This window comes from Pleurodeles waltl, chromosome 2_1, assembly GCF_031143425.1.
Source record: "Pleurodeles waltl isolate 20211129_DDA chromosome 2_1, aPleWal1.hap1.20221129, whole genome shotgun sequence".
In the NCBI taxonomy this organism is placed as follows: domain Eukaryota; kingdom Metazoa; phylum Chordata; class Amphibia; order Caudata; family Salamandridae; genus Pleurodeles; species Pleurodeles waltl.
The window spans coordinates 586,909,623-586,935,729 of record NC_090438.1 but is presented as its reverse complement, the minus strand read 5'-3'; the positions used below and the strand labels follow the sequence as shown (position 1 = coordinate 586,935,729).

The following is a 26,107-nucleotide window of genomic DNA, read 5'->3' as shown; positions in this document are numbered from 1 at the left end:
AGACACCTTTAGTGCTGTCTTGAAGGAAATTTACACAGATGCACATTCATAGTTATCATTGGTGCAGGGCGTTCAGTGGCACTGGGGCCAATGAGTGTGAGGGCCCTATTGCACTCCAGATATGAGTTATTTTACTTGCAAAACAGTGTGCAATTGGGCCCATTTTTCCTTGTTTGCATCAGGGCTCACTGCAGCTTTACAATGCCACAGCTCCCCAGTCATACCTGGGTTACATTAAGGCCTTGCTTTCCTTCCCAGTTCTAATTTTGCCTCCTCTCCCACCCTACCTTAAAAGGGTCTCAGATGTCAGTGGCCTCTTCATTATGATGGACACAAGGCTTCAAAAGCAAGAAGCAAATACGCAGGAAAAGTAGTAATGTCTAACCAAGGAACATGGGCCCATATTTACACTTTTTTAGCGCTGCATTTGCACCGCTTTTTGACACAAATTCGGTGCAAACTTACAAAATACAATTGTACAATACAATTGTATTTTGTAAGTTTGCACCGAATTTGTGTCAAAAAGCGGTGCAAATGCAGCGCTAAAAAAGTATAAATATGGGCCATGGTGTATTGTCAAAGCTACTACAATATAAACATGCTCACCTGCTTAAAACAGGATGGCCCAATGTCATGACCACTGCTTGCTGATGATGTGCAGTACAATGTCCAGGAGCCAGTAAGCCATTATTAGACCCGGAATCCTTGGTGTGGTTGCCTCTTTTTACCTCTGTCTCGTTTATTTCTGACTGTGTGCTGGATTTCTTTTTTGCTGATTTTGGTACTCTGCTGCATTTTCCCACTGCTGATCAGTGCTAAAGTACAAAGTGCTCCATGTGTAATTTGTGATTATGATTGGTTATTTATGATTGGCATATCTGACTTACTAGTAAGTCCCTAGTATAGTGTGCCATGTGTGCCTAGCACCGGTAAAATCAATTGCTACTAGTGGCCCTGAAGTACTGATTGTGCCTCCCACATGAGTAGCCCTGTAAACATATTTCAGACCTGTCATTGCAGTGTCTGTGTTTGCAGTTTTCAACTGTCATGCCGACCTGGCAATTGCACCCACTTGCCGTACCCAAACCTTCCCTTTTAGTACATGCTAGGCAACCCTAAGATAGGCCCCAGGTAGCCCCATGGGCAAGGTGCAGTGTATGTAAAAGGTAGGACATGTACTAGTGTGTTTTACATATCCTGATAGTGAATTACTGCCCACTTCATTTTCACTCTTGTAAGACCTATCTCTCCCATAGATTAACATGGGTATTGCCTTGAAATTTCTCTTAAGTGAAATTTCCCATTGGGAGCGGATAGAGATATGGAGTTTGGAGTCTCTGAACTCACAATTCAAAAATACATCTTTTATTGAAGGTGGTTTTTACCTTTTGTGTTTGAAAATGCCACTTTAAAAAGCAGGCATTTTCTTGCTTAACCATTTGTTGCCTCTGCCTATCTTTGGAATACATGTCTGTGTCATGATGACAGTTGGGCTGGTTGTGAATTCACTCTAGACAGTCACACAAAGAGAGCTGAGGTATGATCTCCATATCCTGATGGGTCTCCCGGGGCTAGAGTGGTGGGAGAAGCTGACACTTGCACTTACACAATGCAGTCCCCAAACCCTTGGAGTGTGTCTGGGCCAGGACAAAAAAGGCATGGTCTTGTGTACTACAAAGACTTTCCTTTGAAGTTTACCTACTTCAAAGGCAGAAATGAGCATAAGTATTGGATCCAAAACTCCAGACGTTTAGAGCACTTCTGGATCAAGAGGAGACTTTTCCAAGGAGAAGAGCGGAAGAGCTGTGAGGAGGAGTACTGCTCCATTGCTGTGTGTGCTTTGCTGGATTGGCCTGAAGTTGCTGCTTCTGCTTTGCATAGAACAAAGACTGGACTTTGCTGTGTATCCTACTGGTGACGTTTCTCCAAAGGCTTGGACTGAGCTTGCCTTTTGTTAAGAAGTCTCAGGGACATCAAAGACTTCACCTGCCAGTCTTAGATTCTCTTGCTGAGGACCCTGACTTGCCAAGAGGTGCCCACTCCACTTCTGGGCTTGTGGGAGTACAATGCGCAAAAAACAAGAAGAACCAGGCACCCAGATTCTGGACAATTCTGTGCTGCTGCCTGCACCCGAAACGATGGTCCCTGCTGAAGTGTGATGACCACGATTGACACTGCAGGCCCGACAACTCCGCAGCACCCCTGAAGTCCTGCAACACCATGATTCCCAAGTGCTGTGACACTGGCGTCCTTGACAACCGACTACTCCACAGTGCCTGTGGTCCTGTGGTGATACCCCAAGAAGTTGCCTCTTCGCGTCTTGACCCGCTAGACTCATCAATCCCGCTGGATCGTAAGGGATGATTCCTCGCCGCTGAAGCAGCCTCACCTCCACCGCCTCCATTAGGAATCAGCGCTTCACCTCCCCTGCGTATCAGTAAGGAACCGATGTCTCACTTCCTGCACAGCAGTACGGAACTGACACTGCACCGGCTCCAGCGATGTCTCACCTCCCTGACTCTGTGCCACATCTTTGGCTCTGCCTCATTTCTAAGGTACTGCACCAGGGGTCCATGTGACTCCCTGGTCGGTGCCGCACTCCCTTGCGAGTGGCATCGGACTGTTGGTAACGACTCCATCACAACACCGTGATAGCACCAGTTGGAACTACTGCATTTTTAAGAGCTTTATTGGGATTTTTTTTTTTTTAATTCATATCTTTGCTTATGTATGTTGGATTTTTGTTGTTCTAGTCTTGTTTTACTTTGATAAATATTAGCTATTTTTCTAAACTGGTGTGGTGTCCATTTGTAGTGTTTTCACAGTGTTACTGTGTGTGGATACAAATACTTAACGCATTGCATCTAGAATAAGCTTGACTGCTTGTGCCAAGCCACCAAGAGGGTGAGCAGGGGTTATCTTAGGGGTGTGTCTCCCTGACCCTGACTAGGGTGAGGTTCCCTACTTGGACATGGTGTAAACTGACTGCCAACTAGAGACCCCATTTCTAACAGCCATATATTGTGGTCTACCAGCACACAGCACTGATATTTCATGAAAACGTATTTTCTGGTTTGACAGCCTCCATAGGATGAAATACAAGATAATACTGTTTCTAACTAGCTGGTCACCAGTTTGAATCCGCACAGGCCCAATTCAGACTTTTATTCCACCAGTATCATTAAATTAGGTAATATTAACATCTGTGACATTCAGCGCATATAAATGGTAAAACTGAGGTTGGAAACGCAAAATAAATTAAAAAATTGTTTTAACTAATATTGCAAACAAATCCATAGTTACAATGAGGTTCAATGTTCAGTAGCATATATAATATTAGGAAAAATACAAACTGTCATATAATTTTCACTATATCAACACAAACGATCACTAAATGCAGGCAGGGGCAAGCAGTTAGGGATAAGGCCAATAGTTGATGGGGTTGAATTCATACTTATTACCTACTTGTTTGGATATTTGCTATTACGTTTAAAAAACTTTTTGAGGAACCTATAAGAATACTTTCACTCTGTACCCATCAGTAAAATAATTAGCTGATTCATGGGTTAGATTCTTCTAGATTATGCCAGCCAGCTATATTTCACAACTTATAAAACATAATATCCAATAATGTTATGAGTGTTTTTCTGTCATGGGCAAGGACTGCCAGGACTGAATATTGTTTGGTTGTGCTGCCCCCCCCTCACCCCCCCCCCCAGCCCATGTTCAGAATGCACAAATAAAGCAGGTCTCCCAATTGAGGCATGACATGTTGGACAGAAAGCAAACTGCACCACTGAGAATTTTGCTGCATTGCGACGCAATTTTGCAAGAACATTTTGCACCGGTAATTTAGTGCAAATTAAGGTGCAAATTTGCCAATAGCCATTGCTAGATCAATTGCCCTCAGTAATAGTCCCTAATTCACACACTCCTCATTACCCCTCCATGTTTTGTTGAACAACGCTGGGATTGTGTACGTTTCGTGAAAATCTATCATGATTATGAAGTCTCTCTGAAAAAGTAGAAATCCCTCGCAACCCAGATCTGTCTGGCCAACCTGGCCTCCACGTGTTCGCGGGCAAGCAGCATATCTGCCTCAGGGGAGCATTTCTGAAGTGTCGAGAACAAAGACAGTGTATGTTAAAAGAGAGGCCGCTGTCCTCGCGAGAGTCTGAACAGCGCGAGGTGCAGATGTTGCACACCTTTCTCTAGCAGCTGGGCTGTCTTTCATTTAGAGCTCCATGCGCACACTCAAATCAAGAAAAGCACATGTTTATCACACGAATCTTATGGCTTCCTAAGAGCAGTGGTGCGCACGAATCAAATGGAAATCGTCATTGATTCGACGGAAAACGAAAAAACACCTCGAATCTGATGTGAACACCTGGAAGCCGTCATGTCTTTCAAGACCGTCTCTTATATCACAACATAGGGCACCTCTTTCCCCCAACGGAATTCAAGCCAGTAGGATTTCATACCTTTATGACCTGCAAGGCTGAGAATTCATAGCCGAGGCCCCTGGAACAAGATGCCGGTAGAGCATTCCTCTCACTTGGGCCTTACCTTATGAGATAAGAGCGCCATATGGACATTTTACTTCAGAAAGGAAGGTCCTTCATTCCTGGAAAGTTCAGAGAGAGCAGAGGGACGGGAAATAGCAAATGCTGCCAACAGTCTGTAGTCAGAATGTGCCTGACCTAACACCCAAAGGGCTTCTCCTAAGCCACTCAGACAAAGGCCTAATGCGGTACACGGTGCCTGTGTGCAAGCGTCGACGTATGCAAGCATTGTGCTGAGGCTCTGTCCTGAACAAAAGTCTTTAATTAAGCAAAACAGTAAACCCGTTTATTCTGCTCGGTGTCAGCATCTCACCAGGCTCTTATGTTGAGACCCATGTGGATTGACCGCAAACATGTCAACAATTCAACAATATATTTCAGCCTGTAAACATATGTAAAGAAATATGTAAACATACAATCCACAGTATGCTGTATTTTATTGTCCCAATCACATGGGACCACTAAACACTCTTTTCCTGGTTCCTCTAATCTGGTCTAAACTGTATCCAATAAGATATACTGTATTATGTACAGAATCCAGGGTTCTACTTCAATAAATACATTTAAAAGACATTCCGCTGCCTCTCAAACAGAGATCTGTGGTTTTCCTTGAAATTTAGTCAACTGTTTACTTTAAAACAGGAATGACATTGGGCTGAGTGACTAGATAATTTAATTCTGATAAATAATCCTCTGCCGAACCACTGCTTAGGGAAATCGAGGTGTGAACCTACAGTGTGCCCCTGTGGCGTGTCACCATAATGGGGGCTAGATGGACCTGCCAAAAGGTATCAACAGCAGCACACTTGATCGTGGGACACTCTTAAGCACCCAGAGCCACTGTCATGAAGAAATACGAATGGTTTCTATCAATACCTGCTTGTAACCATAAGAACATAATGCTTTCTGAGGCTTCGGAGTGTGGACTAGTGCTTAGTTTGAAGGCTGGAACACTTCTGATGGGTTATACTTCATTGGCATTTCCAGAGTGAGTGTGAATTGAAGTGTGTGGGCTCTGAGTTTCTATGTTTTAAATGTTAATGGAACAAATCCATCATATAAACAAATGCAGTTTGGTTGCAAATCATGAAGATACCATAAATCCATGTCTTCTTTAATAGTTTGATATGAAAGCTAACATACTTACATACATATGGTCATTCAAGGGTTAAAGATGGGGGGCAATTAATAAGCCACTACATATTTGGTTCAGGATAAACGAGCTGGCACTTTACAATTCACAGTTTCACAGTCCTGCAAAGTGCTGTAACTGATTCACTGAAAGAGTGGGAAGTCTGCAGAGTGGCGCTGGCACAGTTTTATTAAAAGAGTATCATCCCCATTCAAAAGTGCTAGCTACTGTCCATTGCAGGAAGAGATGTCCATGTTAGCTCAAACGTGTATTTATTTTTGCATGCACTTGGTTCCTTTAGGGTGCTATACAACTTAAAACGGTATGCAAATGCTGTAATTAATGATTTAATGATTTTTTCCGCATCTAACAAGAGCACACATATCAAGAAGCTTCGCTGAGCTGATTGACAACTGGAATTTAGGGACATAGAGCATGCTAACATGAAAACAAACTTACCTTCTACAACTTCCTGCATGCACCAGATTAATATATCATATGACATTTTTTTGTACTTTTTATTAATTAGAGCAAATTTTACCTAACATCAGTATCCACCATTTTTGCTTAGGAGCAGGGTAGGGTCGCAGAATAACCAGATTCCAGTACTTGGTGCTTCTTCAAGTACAGTGAAGCAAGTATAAGACAATGAACGTGTTTTGATACAAAATACAGAAAAAAGACTAACTGTGCTGTTGTCTTTTTTCTTTGGCACCACAGAGGAAATGGAGGTGCAATGCAGCTGTGTGTCAAGGTTTAGCGGAAATTACTGGCATATGCAGGAGCGCACCACTGCATATAGGAAGCTCCACATCAACCCCAAGCCACAGGTAAGAAATCAATGGGCTTGCTCTCGGAAACCCTCAACAAAATATAGCACTCTCCATTAAAAACAAGGAAGGCGCGCAAATCTGAAAGCGCTTAGGCAGAGTAAACAAGGCCGAAGCTATCACTCACTTTATATGCGATTCAGCTGCATGCATCTCCACGGAGGTCTGGTAATGGAATAATAAACATAGAGAGCAGCGGAAGTCTCGCATTCCTGCTCTCGCTTGGCTTCTGCTCTCTAGGTTCAGCCCCAGTGGTGGTTCCGCAAATCAGAATTATACTTCCTACAGGCGCAGTGTGCACACTTGTTTCAGAGTATGTTTTGGACAGCGTTCAAACTATGCTGACATGGTGGTCTGCTCATCCACATCCCATCACACAAGGCAAGTAGCATGGAGCATGCTGGGAAAGATATTCTCTGCTTGCGTGACTCAGACTTGTGGAAGCAAAGCTAACCACTCACGATATATAACAGGGAGGGGCAGATGGTTTAATAGGATGGATGGTTGGGGAAATTATAACCAGGCAGTAGTATAGGCAGCCTCAGTTATTCTTTAGGGAACCCTCATAACATTTTGGTGTAATGGACTCTCATTTTGCACTATGACAGTAACAGGTGCAAACATTTCATTTCCTTAGTCAAAGTACCATTTTGTAGCCCTTTTCCTTGGCAGTGTGTCACATTTGCTATTAACAAGATAATGTTGCTCTTCTCTGCCTAAAGCGCCATAGATGACAGCCCCATATTACTTGACAGAGGGTCAGATCCATATACTAATAACATTATGATTCTTGTTTTCTTGTTATCTTCCGTGGGGATCTTAAAGGCTCAAATAAGTGGCTCTTCTTGGAAGTGATTCTACTTCACTTGAACGTTGCAGTCAAAATGTGGTGCTTGCTTATCGAGTAACCTTAAGTTCACTCTTTAACAGAGAACAGCCAGGATTGGACTGGGACAAAAAATAGGCCCGGGTGCCAAAATAGGAGTGTTCCCCATCTGTGAACCAGATAGCTAAAATGTGGACTACATTTGCATACCAGAGCAGTTTTGAACATGTAAAGACACACTATATGGTTATTTTTCAAGACAGCCGGACTTTGATGCCGATATAGCCCAGCTAGAAAGGGCTAAGGCTATTAGAACATTCTGCCACTAAAGGGCAGAATGTTCTAATAAATATAACAAAGGCCTAATGGAGTCCGAGGGGATTGAAATCCCATCGGGCTCTGTGAGGCTTTTGTTCACGGCAACAGATGTGAATAAAAACATTGGAATGTTGTCGCTCCTGACTTCTACCAGCCATTAGGAGCCTGGAGCACACCATTGTTTTCAATAGAGCTCCCAACATTCCAGTGTTCTAATACCATATAAAAAATGGCTGTAAAACTAGAAGACCTATATCCTTGACCTAAGCTATAAAGACAATTCAACATTTGTAAAGGCATTCATGTTGGTTCATACAATGACTCTTCTCACTTCTCATTTTCTAATGTTTCACATGAAGAAAGATTCTACATAAAATGGTCTGTGCTCTAGCGGGCAGTGTGGCTTCAACGTTTATGCGAATGAAGACAAGGATTTGAACTGATTGCCATTGCAACTTACGTTTCTTTCCTTGGACAGATTTTTGTATAAACTAAAACTCAAGGTTATCTAAGGCCACAACCACGGCTACTTAATATGTACTGCATGAGAGTCTCTTCTCACACTGCTTTGCTTTCACCCATAACTGCACTCACAAGGCGCTGTGACAAGTTTGGAGATTACTCTGGGCGTCAGGCTAGACTAATAGATTACACGCTAGTAACCCCATGCTCTCATCAATTCAACTCAGATTCAGAACTACTGACCCCTGATCTTTAAAACTTCAAAGCATGATGGGATTTCACAACAGGTAGAAAGCATTACAGGAATGTTGCAATACAATATAAACTAATGAAATAGAAACAAATTCACTAGCCCACAAGAGTGTATGGAGCTCAAAGGAGTACTGGAAAAAAACAGACTACGATGGGATAAAAAGTGTCAGGACACTCATTATTGAGTTTACTACTGAATCTCGAGGCTATTCTTAATTTCACATACATGTACCTTGAAGATCTATATATCTTCAAGGTACATGTATGTGGAGTTAGGTTTAGAAAATCTATTCCTACTTTTCTTTTGGTGTTGTGGATGCAATATTTTTTCCTCAATATTTGCCTCCATCAGTATTCTGATTTATATGTTCAGGGTGCGCAACTACATTATTCACCATCAAGACAACATTATACAAGTATCATGTAAAGTTACCTTTCCCAGTCTTTAGAATGGGCACATATCTAACAAGCACCAATTTGAAGATCTTGATTCTGAAGGAGTACAAATGTCTTCATAAATGTAATCCTGAGTGAGTACATGCATCTTAGACGTACATAACAACAAGCATTTGTAACGCAATGGGTCTCACGTTTGCGTGAGTAAGAGCTATTAGCATTGTAAATTCCTAAGTGGACTTTCCTTGCCACATAAATTGAAAATGAAAGGTAAAACAGTTGACATAAGCAAGCTGATTCAATGCGCCATGGCTGCCATTAGTATGAGCGCGAAGGAGAGACACAAAAGGAAAAAGAAGTTTGCTTGCAGTCAAACATATCAGCAAAGGTGCAATTATCTTTGTAACAGGGTCGCTGGCCAAGGCGGTAACAAAACTGTCCCAAGGAGGGACAAATGTAAAGCATTTACCAATGATAACAAAGGATAGGATTTTGTAAAGTCAAGCCCATGAACGACTGATAGTGATGGGGGTGTGGTGGGCGTGGTTAAAAGCCCTCAGCTAGATTACAAAAGGCCAGAGGACATGTTGCAGAATTTTTGCTATAAAAGAAGTCAGACAAACTTATTTCTGTTCTCAACTGTTTCTACCTTTCACCAAAAGAAAGTGTAAGTGATAGATGACCTTGGAGGAATGCAAGGTATTTTTTCTTCTTAAAATCTGATTAATGAAAATAAATTAGGATACATCAGAAACATAAACATATCCTTTGACCATCCATCTGAATTAAATCTTTGCATAAAGTTTATATCACTACTCTCTGGTGATGAATATAAAGCATTTGACATTGTTGTTCGATGGTAGCTGCAATACAGACCAGGCTGTAAGCCTCAAATACCTAATTCAATACCTGTAAATAGTTTAGATGCATGTAGTTGTTATTGAGATGAGGCAGAATGCTGAAGTGACCCTCTTCCTTCTTTGAAGCATGCATTGCTTCGCTAAAGGGTGGCAGATTTTTAGGACAATACTTTGGGCAACACACAAAGGGCCTGATTCTAACTTTGGAGGACGGTGTTAAACCGTCCCAAAAGTGGCGGATATACCACCTACCGTATTACGAGTCCATTATATCCTATGGAACTCGTAATACGGTAGGTGGTATATCCGCCACTTTTGGGACGGTTTAACACCGTCCTCCAAAGTTAGAATCAGGCCCAAAGTTTCTTTTTTCGAAACATCCACTCCCAGCACTGTAAGCATTCTTTAAAAATTATATAGATGAGACATGGACATTTGTGACAGAAATGTGACTCAAAAGAAAAGTTCAATGTCATGGATCAGACTGCTACATTGGAAAGTTGTATACACAAATTGGGGCCTATTCACCAATAGCATTTTGTAGTACATTCAGTAGAAAAACTGTGGTACTGGTGATGTAAAATGATATTCCCAATCCTACATGCAGAAGTCTGTGCTTTCACCTGTCCTATACTTTCTCTGCAGACATTCCTGCCCTGACTGAAGAGATCTCCATGCACATATACCTATGTTTTTGTAGTAAATGGGGAAAGGGTGGGAAAGTGGCAGGGAAATTGGAAACACTTAGGCCCAGTTTTAACAGAAAATGACAGAGCGCAACGCTGCACCAAACTTGGCTTCGCCGTACTCCGTCATTTTCACAATTAATTGAATATGGCACACTCCATAATCAAGTTCTTCTTGCCCTAGCTTGTTCTTAATCCATGCTGGAAACATTTTGGTACATCCTGCCCTGCTCCTCATAGACTCAAAAGGAATAATTGCAGTAATACTATTAGGTGTATTGCGGTGTGCCCATCACATATCTCTAAGAAGTTCAGCCAACTGAACCCTGGTCTCAATCGCCTCCTGAACACAAGATTTTACCATCCTATTCATGCGCTCCGCAAGACCATTGGCCTGAGGTAAATACAAAGCAGTCCTCAAATGCACCACGGCCAAGGATTCCAAAAAAACTTTCATTTCTTGAGACGTCAACTGCACACCATTATCTGTAACTAAATGGCTAGGTACACCTTCCCGAGAAAACTCTTCCTAACGAACCTTGATTACAGTCCTTGTGTCTATTGTACTCGCACATTTAGTCACTACCCATTTTGATGCATAATCCACAATAAGCGTGACATAATGCTCATTGGCTGGCAGCAATTGGAAAGGACCCATGAAATCAAGTCACAATTTCAACCAAGGCTTCTTGGGAATTTCTATGGGGGAAAGTGGAGCTTTCACCGCCACCTTGCTCTTATCACTGTGTGTACAGTATATACAATCCTTCACAACAGCCTCCACTTTGCGGTCTAAACCCGGCAACCAGTACACTGCCCTCAACCTAGATTTGGTCAGAGTCCTACCCATGTGACCTTCATGAGCTAAGTTAATTATCTTGCTCCTCACTCCAGCAGGGGGTATAGACTTGGTACCCTTGAACAGCTCACTCCCACTTAAGCAAAGTTCTTCCCTGACATTCCAAAACTTCTTCAGGGAATCAGAAATATTCTTAAACTCCGGCCAACCTCTCACAACAAATTCCTCAAGTATTTTCCTGTCAGGATCCTGTTCAGCTGCACACTTCCACTCTTCTCGGTTATGGCCACTACTCTCACCCAATTGATCACACAAGCGTATTCTGACTCGTCATCACTGTCAACTGAGGCTCGCGACAAGAAATCCGCCACAGTATTCCTTGAACCAGGTATATACTCTACTGAGAAATTGTATTCCATTAATCCCTCCACCCACCTTTTTATCCTAGGTGTTAACTCTTCACCTTTTTTGGAGGAAAAGATTTGGACCAGGGGTCTATGGTCTGTTCTCACAACAAAAGGTAAACCCCACAAATAGAATTTGAAATGTTTGATTGCCCACATACTCGCAAGTGCCTCCCTCTCTATGACTGAATAGTGCTGTTCAGCTCCCTTAAGAGATTGGGATGCAAAGGCAATCACCTTTTCCTCATAGTCTATTCTTTGGCTTAGAACTGCTCCCAACCCATTACCACTTGCATCTGTGTAGAGGATGGTTTTAGCAAATGCATTGAAATGTCCCAGGGCGCCGAGGCAGGTCTGCAAGGCAAATGCTCCGTCTCCACGCTGCAACGAAAACGGAGAATTGTGCCCCACAGGATCCAGGAACGTCACGGAGCGAGGCCACCGTGGGGAACCCAGGAGAAATCCAAACGAGACGCCACGGCCCACAGCACGCAGATCGGTGGGTTCAAGGTTGGTGGTAATGCTCCTCGTCGCCAGTGTTATGATTTGGTACACTGAGTAAGTTTAAGTAAAACAAGTTTATTCCAAATACCACCAACCAGGGCAGGCATACACATCTCAGGCCTTAGCTCAACTGCCGTGGAACCCTGCTCCCAGAGTTCTTAAACCATCATATAGAACCTCACCAGCGAGGAGGCTCTCTGTTGCATGCCCAGCATTCCACAAGGTAAAACACAACAGTTGTCCTCTGCTCTGGCGCTAAATTGAGCTGCCAGCGCCAATGCAGGGATCCTTGCCCCATTGTGCTAGGATGTCTGAGTAGGGGTTTGATTGTTTATGTGTGGGAACGTGTCCCTTCCTGCAAATAAACAATCACTAATGGTGATTTGGCACTTCTGTGTGTGCTGCAGGATGCAGCACACACAGAAGTGCCAAATCGTCATTTTGAAATGATTGTTTATATGCAGCAGGAACACTTCCCGCACGTAAACAATCATGTCTGGCATTTTGCTCTTTCTATACGTGCTGCAGAATGCAGCAAACATAGAAAAAGCTAATAACAAGGAGGAATAAAAGTATTCCTCCTTGTTGCGCCTTGCTAATGCCACCCCTGGGGTGGCGTTAGATTTGGGCACTGCCTCAGGTTTATGAAAACTTGTAAATCTGAAGCAGTGTCAAAATGCAATGGGTGTTGCTGTGGTATGCCCACAGCAACACCCACTGCACACCCCTTCCACGCAAAGGGCTGCGTGTGAAGGGTTGGTATTAATAAGGAGGCCTTAAGCCACAAAAAGTGGCTTAACGCCGGCTTGTAAATATGGTGCAGGGCATTGCGCCATCGGAGCGTCGCTTTTCGTGATGCACAGGTGCGGCTAGGGACTCTTAAATATGCCCTTTAGAACTAAATTGGAGGTGGTTAGGGAAGAGTAAGGAAGGGCTATGGGAGGGCTTTAGGGAGAGACAAGCACACTCCCACAAAAGAGTAAGCCCTTTTGTATTCATAAACTACACTTCTAAAATTACTACAGCTAAAAAGGACCAAAAACAGTAGTAAACCTTTAAAAAATAATTTTATTTTAAAATTAATCTTTTTAAAATAATGAAATATTCAATTCAAAATTAAGTCAACCGTGCCATAGCTTTTTATGTCATTCTACATTAAAAATACATCTGTTAAATTAATTTACACTAATATTGAACATACAAATATTTTTTTGCAATTTTGTAAAGTCTAATAAACTTTCTATCTATTTGAAGCGTTTCCCTATACTTTATTATAGGGAGATTAACTCCCCCTCCCCACTTTGTGGCAGAGATCTTTTCTATGTGTGAAAAGTTACATGAAGTACCATTACCCTCATAAATCGACCTCCGCCACCTGCTTTTAGAGGATGGAAACATTTAAGCACCCACTCTTGGAAACAGTACTAAACTTATTATTAAGTGTAAAGCTAAACTTACACATGCAAATTTACTCGCGTGCAAGTTTACCTTTCTGAATAAGCCCTACAGTGAGTAGAGCCAGTACAATACAGAAAGGGTGCCGAGGGAGCGAAAATAGGGGATGTATGTAAAATTAAACTAACAGTACGAGAGACACCTGGGTTCGAAACTATTTTTCTGTTTCCTTTCCAAAAGCCCCACTCTGAAATCCAAATCACGTAACGCATGAAATCGTTTCAAACGGTTGTTTTAGCGTAGCATCAGCACTGAGAGAACTGCCACCTGCACCGTCCAAACAAGGCTTGGCAGGCATTTTCAGCTCTTCTCTGAGGAAATGCAAGCCGGAATTGTTTAGAAATTAAATTGAGAACAAATGAAGTAACACATTTTGTCGTAATATGAGTGTTTCGGTTAGATTTATGATTGGGAACATGGAACAAGAAACATCACCAACTTGCCCAACCTCTAATTATTCCTTTGCCCAAGAAGGTGCAAAGGGCTTGAGAAAGGTTATTATAAGCCTCTCTCAAGCCAAAATGGCTTCTGTCCTACAACAAATTGGGCTGCCAGTTTTAAAAATAAAAGAAAATGGCCCTGGGAATGGAAATATCCTGAGTTTGTCAAAGAAACGCCAATTAGTCTGGACTGTGGGAGCGATGCTTATGCTGCAAATGTTATCATAAAGCACTGAAAATGAGAATTCGCAAACTGTAGATTTACTGCTAAAACATGGTTTCAAACGTTCCCGTTTGCCATAGAGGTGAGTTATATTTTCACTGCTCAGCGAAGTTTCCTATCCTTAAACTGTAGAATGATCACTGATCAATGGCTATGTTTTTTGACTCTTACTCTGTGTATGTATTTTATACAGCTCACCAATAGCTAGAGAGGCTGTATATTTTCAATTGAGCAATAAAGTCTAATGGAATGGAATTAGAAAGGTGCATTTAATACCAATCACATGAGCATTTAAAAAGCCTATGTAGCCCGTTCTTTCGCCTAAGTGGACCGCTTCCTGTTGGTGTGCCAAGGAAAGTCTTGACGGAAATAGATCTGCTCATAGGAAAGGAGTGTATTCATAGCTGGCAAGTTTCCCAGGTCCATGCATGATGTGCTGCTCAATTCCAGGTTTTTTTTTTCTTTGCATTGTGGGAGTTGTAGTCATGTTTCTATCTATCTATCTATCTATCTATCTATCTATCTATCTATCTATCTATCTATCTATGTAGATACATATATATATATATATATATATATATATATATATATATATATATATATATATATATATATATATATATATATATATATATATATATATTCACAGGTTCATGAGTGATTTGCTGCCCCAGTCCAGGTCTTTTCCTTTGCATTGTGGGAGTTGTATTCATGTTTTTGTAATGGAATAAACAGAATTACAAGTGCCAGAATTGGAAGCAAAAACCTGGACTGGGGCAGCACATCACTCATGAACCTGGAAAACTTGGCAGGGCTGTGCGTTCTGTCTCATTTGGGAAGTGCCACATTGTGCCCCGTTGCCAGGAGCAGATGCAATTCTGTGCAGAGTCAACAAAAAAATAAAAGGAATTACATGAGCAACAAGCAGAACTAATTTCAACCATTTCTCATCAAGTCTGCTGACGCCATGATGCTGACTTGGCATTTAGCACAGTAGAGCCTAGGAGTAGAACTCCATTTGCATAAAACTTACCCACATTTGATTGAAGTCACACCCTCCTGGAGTTAGACAGCACTCAGCCCTTCTCTGATTGGTGGTAGGCTAGGGGCATTTTAGCATTCTATTTACTTTGAGCTACTTTGATGCTCTTGAAACAATGTTACTATTTAGAGATGCTTTTAGACTGTTCTGAGGTAGTTCCTTCAAACAGCAAGATGTTTATGACCAATAGCTGGGCCACTGGAATTTTGCAGCAGTAGAGGGCCAAATTATGCAGCAGCGCTGAGTAAATTATGCAGCAAGAAAAGGCAAATTATGCACAATAATGCAGCACTTTTTTGTAATATTATCATTTCATTAGTTCAACATTTTAAAACTTGGTAACACTGCATGAGCTTGGGTTGCACCTCATTAGTACCAGTTTGACAACCAAACATAGCAATAATCAACAGAAAGGTGACCAGTTCAACTTTGCAAAGGACCTCCTACTGTGCAGCAACACATGTTGCTGCATTGCTATTAACTTTTGAAACGTTTGAGCTACAAACAATTATTTCTTACTAAAATCTGGAAGGTATGCGGCAGAGAATGGATTATGGCAAATGTGGTAAATCTATGCAAAAATCTCCAAGGCGGCACCTTAGCATAATTCCAGTGGCCCTGCTAATAACTTTTCTATTTCCACAAAACAGGACAAATCATTTAGAAATCTAAATGCAAACGCTGCAAACAATAAATGTGCTATTTTCATTGGCATTAAGCTACAAGGTAAGACATATTTGTTTAAATTTTTGCTTAAATGGGACTTTAATTTCATATATTCAGTTTCAAAGTTCATTCTCAAAATCAAACTCTTAAAAACAATACAATACAGCATAATATAATCAAAGATTGGCAAAACCAACAGGTCTAGGTTAAATATAACAGTACATGCAAACAATAGAAGGTTAAAGTGACATCTATTTGCTATGCTAGTGTATTTAAGTGGCAGTGGTAGTGGTTCCATTGCTGTGGTATTTGTGGTGGGTATGATAAAGGTGGTAGTTTGGGTGGAGATATTGGATTTGGTCGTTTTGATGTTAGTGATGACAGCGTTGAATTGGTGGTGGTGATGGTATTGTGCTGGTGATATTTGTGGTGGTAATGGAGGTTGTGATAGTGGTGCTATCAGTGGTAATGCAATTGTTGGTTATGGTGGGATTGGTTATCATATTGCCACTGAGAAAAATTGTACTGGTCTTTGAAATCTAATGATAATCAATTCCTTGTCCAGTGACAGAAATGAAAGATAGCAAGCTGAAATCCACTGCTAAGGTTCATCCCATGTGCAGCAGTGCAATGATGAAAATGTAATCCAGAAAGAGAAAAAAGGCTACAAATGGTAATATTTTGCTATATTTCTCTTTTTCTGCTACCTCTTGTTACTAGCACCTACATATAACTCGCTAATTTGTGATGTTATATCAAAGTGTTTGTGTCAATTTTCAAAATAGTTTATCACTATTTGTTTATAAGTGTTTTTAGAGCAATGGCTGCCATTTTATGTACCTTCGTGGCACTGTGTAGAGAGTTGGGTTCTGGTTGCAGTATCCCCCCTAACCTAATTTTTGCCTGGTTTTTAGATGTAACTTTGACTGACGTGCATTGGGTTCCACCTAACTAGGTCCCCAGTGCTAGTGTCCCTTCCCTAAAAAAAGATTCGTGGTCACTTGATCCCCAAGTGACCAGGTCCTTTAGCCCCGGTGAGTCCCTAGTAAATGGTACCCCTAATACAAAAGGCATGGGTACTGAAGAGGGCCCCTCAGACCTGCAACACAACTTGTGCCACTCTGAGGGTCCCAGTACCAATATTATGCAGACTGCCATTGCAGGCTGTGTGACAAAGTGCTCCCAAAATTGAAAACACAACATGGCACACAGCCTGTGTGCCATGCCCCATAAACATTGTATGCAATATATGTAAGTCACCCCCTAGCAGACCTTACAGCCCTAAGCCAGGGTGCATTACATTACATGTCGCTGCATGAGTAGATATGCCCCTGCTATACCTTTGTCAATTCTCAGACATAGTAAGTGACCAGGGAAGCCATTCTAACTACATGTGCTGGACACTGGTCACTACGAGTTTTCCAGCTCTTGATGGCTTTTCTGAATATAGGGATGTTTGGCATCAAACATCTCAGATTACTAAAGCCTCACTGATGCCAGTGAGGGATTTATTCATAATTGCACGCGAAGGGCACCCGAAAACCTACCAACTACGAATGGGTTGACTGACTGGTACTGACCAGTTCAGCCACCACAGATGCATTTATTGCCCCCCAAGTTGAGAGCCAGTGCTCTCGAGGGCCAGAGACGAAAGCCTGCACTAGGCGGAGGTGTTATCACCTCACACAGGCAGGACGGACATCCAGGGCTGGGAGCTTCAAATGCCTAGCCTTCTTTGTAATGCAACCCAGGTCTCACCATTTGGTGGAGATGACCGACCTCCTGTCCTAACCCCACTTTTGGCGACAGCACAGGTGGAAAAATTAGGAGGTGTGCCCACTTAATGCCAGTCCCAACCCTAAGGTGGACAAGCTGACGTCCACACTAGTTTTTAAATTCTCCCATCTTCTATAGAAGGAATTGGGCCACTAGGGTTAGGGCTGTGCCCACTCCCCAGTGAAAGTGGTCATAAGGAGGGTGTAGCCACCCTAAAGGTGGTCAGCCCGTTGGCTACCACCTGGCACTCCCTGTAACACCCCTAAATTGAGGATTTAGTTGGCACCCTTGAACCCTCGAACTCAGATCCTGGCTACCTATGAAGCAAAGGACAAAGAAGAGATGCACCTGCAGAAGAGGAAAAGAAGAAGCAGCTGATATGGAACCAGCCACTTCGGCCTGCCTGCTGACCTTGACGGACTCTGCCCAAAAGTTGACTTGTCCTGCAGCTGAGTCTCCAAGAAACACAGGAGAACAGCTTGCTTTCTACAAAGACTCAGACTCCAGTGAGCAGCGGAACTGCTATGCAACAAAATTACAAGAAAGGACTCTGCAGTCACTGGAACAACAAGGACAAGACACCCAAAGTGACCACTGCACCCAACAACCATGGCCCGAGGTGAAGCCAACCAATGGTGCCAGCCCAGTTCCCCAGCTGTCTGGAGCCCATATCCACTCAGATTGTACCCCTATTGAACTCCCTTAAATTGCTTGCAGCCTCTGCATGCATGCCCCCTCTCCTGAAGCCTTGTGGTGAGAGAAAAACTTGACACCTCAAGCAAGCACTGCACCCATCACCCCTGACCCCACCTGAGGTGGGTCACTGGTGCCAACAACATCCCCAGGCTTCTAAGAGCTCGAGTCCAACCTGGTTCCACCCCTTCCAAACTCCCCAATGACGCCTGCAGCCTCAAGACACCAGACCCCATGACCACGAGTGCTTTCAGATGAGAAAACCCAATGCCTAAAGACACCCCTGCATCTGTCACCCCTGGACATAGGAGAAGAGGACCAAAGGTGCACCTATGTCCCCGAGCATCCCAAGTGTACTACCTACCTGCTGTTGCCCCTGACCGGCTCCCTAACCAGAGCCTGCAGCCTGTTTGTCATGAGGTCCAACTCCAATAGAGAATGATTGGATTGGGCACCTAACGCCTTACAGCACCTCTGCACCCAGCTGCCGTAGTAGTGCCCAGTGTGACCTGCTGGTGTGGTGCTGATCAGTGCCCAGTACTTACCTTCTTTCCCTGAGATTGGCCTCATAAGTCGTTGTTAACCCTGTGCTTGCTTAACATTGTTTTTCCTCCATAGTATAACATTGAGAGAACGGGGGAAATTGCACTGTGTTGATTTCAGAAACTGCAAGGTATTTATGCTTAAAAGTCTTGCCAGGTTATGACGTTTTTCAGTTTGAAACATAAATAAAAAGGAATTGTTATTTTTCTTTATTGGTCTAAGATTTATTCTTTGAATGTGTATCTCATGTATTTCCTCTGTGAGTACAACAAATGCTTAGCACTACCCTCTGATCAGCCCAACTACTCGCCCACACTACCACAAAATAGAGAATTAGTCCTATCTACTTTTGCCTCTGCAAACCAATTAGGGATCTACAGTACTCTCTGCACAGTGTACTTCTTTTTAGGACACCATGTAGAGAGCCAGTTTCCTACACACCGTGTAAGACTTGTCTGGTCATCTTACTGTTCAATAATAGTTTGCCATGTTTAACACATACTGAAAGTTAGCTGTCAAATAACTTGAAAATAGGCAGAAATTAAGTAGTAAAGCATTAGTAATTTAAAGAACGAACTTCTGGGATGACATTGTGTTCTGGACTATTTAAGGTCTCATGTTTATTGCTTTATGCAAAGAAAAAGTCATGATTTAAATGAACTTTGAAACAATTAAGCTGCAAGGAAATATGAATATCTAGAAAAGTAAAATGTTTCATGAAAAAAATGCACAGGATCCCAGCCTGCCCTGCGCCAATCTTGACACTGCTCACAGCAGCGTCAGGATTGGCTGGGAGCAACCAGCCAGGCGCTCCTAGGCAGACTGGGAGCCTGTGCACGCTCTCTCCAGCCCAGCAACATAGTTGTTGGGCTGGAGATCGGGAAAGTACAGTTTTAAACTCGTAAAGGCACATCATGCAAGTGTTTTGGAAGGTGTAGGAGAGTGCACATATTTCTGTTTGCTGCTCGCAATATTTGTGATAATATCTAGGAAATCAACATTAGAAACCGACTCCCCAGACCATAAAACAGGGCCACAAACAGGCAAAAACCTGCCCACTGACTGGCCTGCCAGAACACCCTTTTGACACAGCTAGATTGCCGGTTAGGCCAGTGCGACTCTGCCGGCAGAAAAAGATAATGACGATCACCAGCTTAATATAAGGGAGAGCGTGCAACAGCAACAGCTTAGTGCCAGGTTCCAATTGATGAGAAAAAGAAAGGAAGGCACAAATGTGATCATGAGAGAAACATCCTAAAAAGACATGAAGGTCGCAGTGCCATCCTGGAAGTAGTTTTCTGTACATTGAACTTGTACTATTAAGTAGCCATGGTTACACCTTGAATGTTCTGAGCTGAATGGCTCGTCTCCAGAGCAACACAGTTCATGCTCAAAAAAGTCAATGTGGCAGAACGTTTTAGGAAAGTGAAGATTTAACAATACCCTGTGGTTGAACACATGACCATCGATTTAGTCGGTCCCATCCTGAACACAAATCATACTTAATGCACAACAAACACCTGCACTTTAGACACTTTTTAATCCGAGAACAGCTGCAATCCTGCTTCCTAGTAGAGGCCTTCTGGGTACGCTGAACTTTGGAAGGATGCAAGCGCAGACTAGTATTTATTTTTACAGTCAATCTAATGATTAATTTTTATAAATGTCTCCCAGAGGTCCAGCAGCCCTAGTGGCGATTTTAACGCACTTGTAGCGCCAAGAAGCTGTTGGCTGGAACCTACTAGTCCGCGTCGACACAAAAAAAATCGATTTTTAGTTGAACTACATCTATGCAGGGCACAAAGGGAAAGATGCTGAGGACCTACAAATAATTGCTTATGTTGAATGGTGCTAATGAGGTCACCAATAGGTTTGGAAGTCGAGTTCATAGTCTCACATTTAACCTCCATAAAGGAAAATAATTGCAACCCTAGAGGTGCCCTCTGACTGGATAGGGACCGGTGCCTATGTAAAGGAATGCGATCAGCTTACAGAGCATTCCACAGCAAATAACCCATCTTCCCGAAGAACACCAGAGGTGCTCCATTTTTACTGCAACAAAGAAGCAGTAAAAGATGGTGCAAATAAAAGAGGATGCTTCACAAGAACCTGTGATCAAGCAGCGTGAAGCAAACGGTAGAGAGGTGGGGTTAGCGTGACGTCGATGTCTAACTGGCCAGTAAAGAAAGGGATTAGGATAGTTGGAAGATAGAGGATAACAAGAGAAGGAATGTGATGAAAATAAAAAGAAGGAAGATCAAAAGGAGTACGGAGACAATTTTACAGCATGTCTGAAGCGATACCAAACAGTGCCTATAATTGTTAGAAATTAAATGAATGGTGCGTTTTTTACATCAAAAACATTTTCTTACGCTGTTATGCTTATCTGCCGACTTTTACATAACGTTCTAATCAACATTTATTGAATTTGTATGTTATATCAGAAGTTTGAATAAAGGTTAAGGGGAAGGGCAAATAAATGGAGCGCTTCCTAATGCCACTCCATCCCCACCGGACACACCTAAATAGAGGAGCAGTGTCAAAATACAACGGGAAAGAGGAACTCGATATAAATGGCAAGCCGGAGCACTAAGGGGCAGATTTACACGAAAGTGGCGCATCAGCTGTGATGCGCCACTTTTCTTGTGCCCCCTGCTCCCCCCTTATGACATGATGTGTGTGCCATATTTACAATACGGTGCACCATGGTGCGCGTTAGGACAATAGTGTCATCATTTATGATGCTATTGTGGTACTTTACAGGATTAGCACCATAAATGGTGGCGCTAATCCTGCAAAGTAAAGGGAGGCCCATTGAAATGAACGGGCGCGTCATTTTTATGCCCGATCTGAGCAGGCGTTAAATATGATGCTAAAAATGGCTCAGTGAAATGTTGTAAATTTCACTGTGCCACTTGTATGGGCCTCTCAGTGCTGGAACACCCCCCTTGCATACATTATGCCTGGCGCAGGCATAAGGTGGCGCAAAGGGTTACAAAGGGTTACAAAGTGGTGAAGGAGAATGGCCTCCTTAATGCCACATTAGTGTGAAAAAAAATGACGTTAGTATGACGCTAAAAGGCTCTAGGGCCTTGTGATTCTAACCCTATTTCTATGATTTTACCATTGCTGAATGCTGTTGCACTGGAACAGTGGCATAAGAAAACTTAAGCACCCTCACAAAGTACATGGTGGGAGTCCTCCCAACCGGCCCACCACAAAACTGGCTGGTCACACAAACAGTTTGTATACTGTGCTGAGGAGGCCCCGTGGAGCTTGCCCCCCGCACCGCAGGGGCTGCAAGGGGTAATCTTACAGCACTGGTTGGGAATGGTCTTTCATACTCCAATAATCTTGAATACCCCAGAGATTTTAACATTGCAGAATTTACTGAATATTTCAGGGAGAAGGCCCTCTCCAATGGTGAGAGTAGGCTGTGAGATGTTAGTGAGAGTGGCGTTGGCCCAGAGTGTACGTAATTTTACTCAAAACTGCGTTCTTAGATCAAAGCATAGTTGTTGGGTGAGTATCACCTTTCAGGGGGATGGAATGGCTAGGAGTTTGTCATATTCCCAAAGATGTTCCTTTGTCAAGGTGTCAGGTTTGGAGGATAACACACAGGCTAATGCATATGGCTTGGATGTGGCCATTCCATTGTTTTTGTTTTAAATAGTAATTTGCATTTCAGTTACTTTCCACGATTGAAGTTGCATTAGGTAAACGGTGACACTGGTTCCAGAGTGATGGTGAAGCTGGTTTCCAATAGGACAAGTGGTACCAATGCAAAGCAAACATCAGGTTGAGTGGTGTCCAGCTGATCCTATAGAAAGGTTACCATGTTGATATTGGTGATATTTCGTGAACCACAGACTACTGCATTGCATGTTGCCTGGACCTTCTTGGGGAGAATTCATCCAGGGTGGCAAAATTAATGAGGACATGATTGGACCATGATAGCAGGAGATGGTCCACAAAGGCTAGATTGGGAGCTTGAGAGAAAAAGTTTTCTACCAGTTTTTGGGGTAAGATGGATGCACAGTTGTGAAAAGCCAGCATTAGCAATGCAATTTTTCACTGCTTGGCATGTGCATTAAATATCTGTCCAGATATCAAGATTTCCCAGGAGGAACAAGCATGAACGCCAATTCACCAAAATGCCAGAGGTAGCAGAAGTGACATTACATGCCCTTTGACCTTCAATTTCACTCACACACATGCTTATACTTTTACACTTGCAGGAGTGAACATTTTACTGATGATTTCATTAATCAATAATGTACTGATCATTGATAAACTAATATGTGAAAACGGGTGACTTTTGTAAATGGCCACCATAATGCATTTTGTTTTCTGCTCAAGCTATCTTTAGCTAAAACTGCAGTTGTTTTCCATTGCTCAATGCTTCCTTAAAAGAGTGAGATTAATAGCTTATAGACATGTAAACAGCTACACCTAGTGGGTTTCTGTGTTATGTCTTACAAGGTCAGATTTATTATGTCATTGCTCGAGTTTGACTGTTCAATTGTTTAGAAATTGTCACTGGTTTCTTCCTTGAGGGTGGAAGTAGATGGATACTATGTATGATGTTTCTTCCTGAACCTAAGATTCGGACGAGATGGAACAATGGATCCACAGACGAGACAGAAGAGAAGAAGAAATTGTTATAAATTGAGTCTAGCTAATGATTACGTAAATGTAATGTTATCAAATGAAAATTCAGTGTATTATGAATGTGTAACTTTTGGCTATCTAACTTTAGTTTTATTGGCTGATTTGTGTAGCACCCCATATCTTGACCAATCATGAGTTTTGTGAAAGTTAATATAATGTTCTGTCACTTATTCTTTGAGCGATATATGGAGATAGAGATAGAGACAGATGCGGAGAGAGAGAAAGCTAATAGCAGTCTTTACGAGATTTTTCAGTGATATGTCAGTTATGTAGGCTTGAGGGATTTATACATCGTTCTACTGATGGTGTCCTCTGCTGAAGTAATCTTCTTGTTGTTGTTCTATGGGTAATGTATAAATTGTGTATTGTTAAATGTGTCTTTTGTTTTACAGATACTAGCTGCAACTCATAAATTAAATTTTTGCATAATGATATTATTTTTGCTATAACCCGAGCTAGTATATTTTTCTAAATTTGCGTTTCTAAATTCTTTTTACATGAAGCCCAACATGTTAATGCTAATCAGTGGTTAGTGAGGGAATTTGTCTTTACATGCTTATGATAATATTGATATTCTTTGATCTATTGCTCAAATGTATTTTATTTCACGGTTGCAAATATTGGTGTTATTAACCACACTCACCCACAAGCATGCACACAACATACATTTAAAAGCACTTTTTTACTTACCTCAGTTGCCAGGGAAGGCCATATTCCAGCTAATTCTTATCTCACACTAACAGTGAATAATGAACATTGTTCACTGTTAGTGTAATACAAAAATGTAGACAAAACAGAGAGTGGTGCTCCAACCGGGGCCCATAAGGACGAAATGCCACTGTGTCACTGTCACTGATTGTGCCTCCTCCGAGGACAGGGGTCGCAAAGACAGTGCCAGGGGTCGCAAAGGGCAAGCCAGGGGTCACAACTGTGACCCCTGGCAACCCCTAAATTACATCCATGGCAACGAGTGCTTCAAGATGTTCAGCATGTATTTTGTCATATACAGGAGATTGGTGACAATGCTTCTGTTAATCCCTGTCAGGCAAAGGATGAGCCTAGTCCAGAGACATATTTCACAACCAAGTATTCAAGAGATATTACCTTGCGCCACATCACTCGTATCAAAACAAATGTACATGATAGGCCACTGCCACCCCATACTATTACCCCGCTGAATCTTTATTATTGTGACATGATGTTATAGGCTGTTTAGAAAAGTCTTGAAGAAGAGGGGATCAAAATTCAGATACCTTACTGGTGATAGCAAAGATGTGAGACAAAAGGGTCGAATTGTGGTACCTTATGAGATGAGTACACTCGTTTCTAAATCACGGTGTCTATCTACTCAGTCAAGTGTATGTTTTTACAAATGTTGAGAAATTTTCATTTGTGCATTTTCTATAAAACGTAATTCCCTGGATACATTGCTGAGTTTTTCAAGTCAGGTTCTTTTTAAAAGAATAAATACCTGATTTACAGTTTGACAGGTGGGCTATACTTCTGACACCCTCAAAATAAATCGATGAGTGTAGCTTAAAGTGCTTACAGGGACACCGCAAGACCCTTTTAGCAAAACACACAATGCAGACATTCCGCCTTGACCTGGTACAACACTCGGCATTTTTTTGTTGTTGTTTTCCAAAGCAGCTGTTTGTTTTAGCAAAGAAAAAACAAAGTTCCAGGTGCACAGTAATTTACCTTCCTGTGTGGGGGGGGAATGTGTTTTTTTCTCACTGCCTTATCTATCCCAAAAAGGGACAAACTTTTAATACAGCATCAGAAGGCCTTCCCTAAATAGAGCCGAATTTATGTCAGCCAGCTGGTGTGCATCAGTGACAAGGTTTCACGTGATGGTTCTATGCTTGGAAACACAGCTTCTAAAAGAGCGCTGGTGCCCAAAGTTCTGCTCAGTATACCGCAACAGGTCCTATTAAATGTCACCACGCCAAACACCAAGGCTGAGCAGCCTTCAATCCACCTCAAGCCTCTTTAATCCACCACCAGACAGACCCCTCTATCCCTCTTGTGCAGGTTCCTGCTTTCTTCCTCTGTGACGGTCTTTCTCTTCCTCCTTCTTATGCGTCAGGAAATATCTGAATAGATAAAATAAGTGCAAGTGTGTCCACAAAAATAAGTGCCGCCCCCCCACCCACAAACACAAATGCATTGACTCAAAATAAGCACTGTGGCTTCAGAGTAATACGACTGCTGGTCAGGAGCGTCTTGCGGGGCTTGGAAGGGGTACAGCGGTGCGCGGGGTGGGGGAAACATTAAAATAAATTTAAAAAATACAACACTTGGCTCGTTCTTCGCCGCAGCCACGCAGCGACTCTCCCCTTTTGCTGTAGGCACAGGCTTTAAGCCTGTCCTGCGGCCAATCTTGACACTGCTTAAAACAGCATCAGGATTGGCTTGGAGCACCCAGCCAGGGCTCTCCCAGGCAGACTGGGAGCCTACTTCGTATGTATGTTTGGTTGGCCCGAGACGGCCGGCCAAACATACATGCGCTCTGAGGGGGAGTGCTGAGCACTCCCCCTAGCTGCTCGTCACCCCCCATGGCCCCG

General features: G+C 42.5%; 1 protein-coding gene across 1 annotated transcript in view; it reads right to left on the bottom strand.

Moving 5' to 3' along the window:
* The window catches only part of BMPER (BMP binding endothelial regulator), a 387,098-nt gene that overhangs the window by 35,333 nt on the left and 325,658 nt on the right, over positions 1-26,107 (bottom strand). The window lies entirely within an intron of this gene.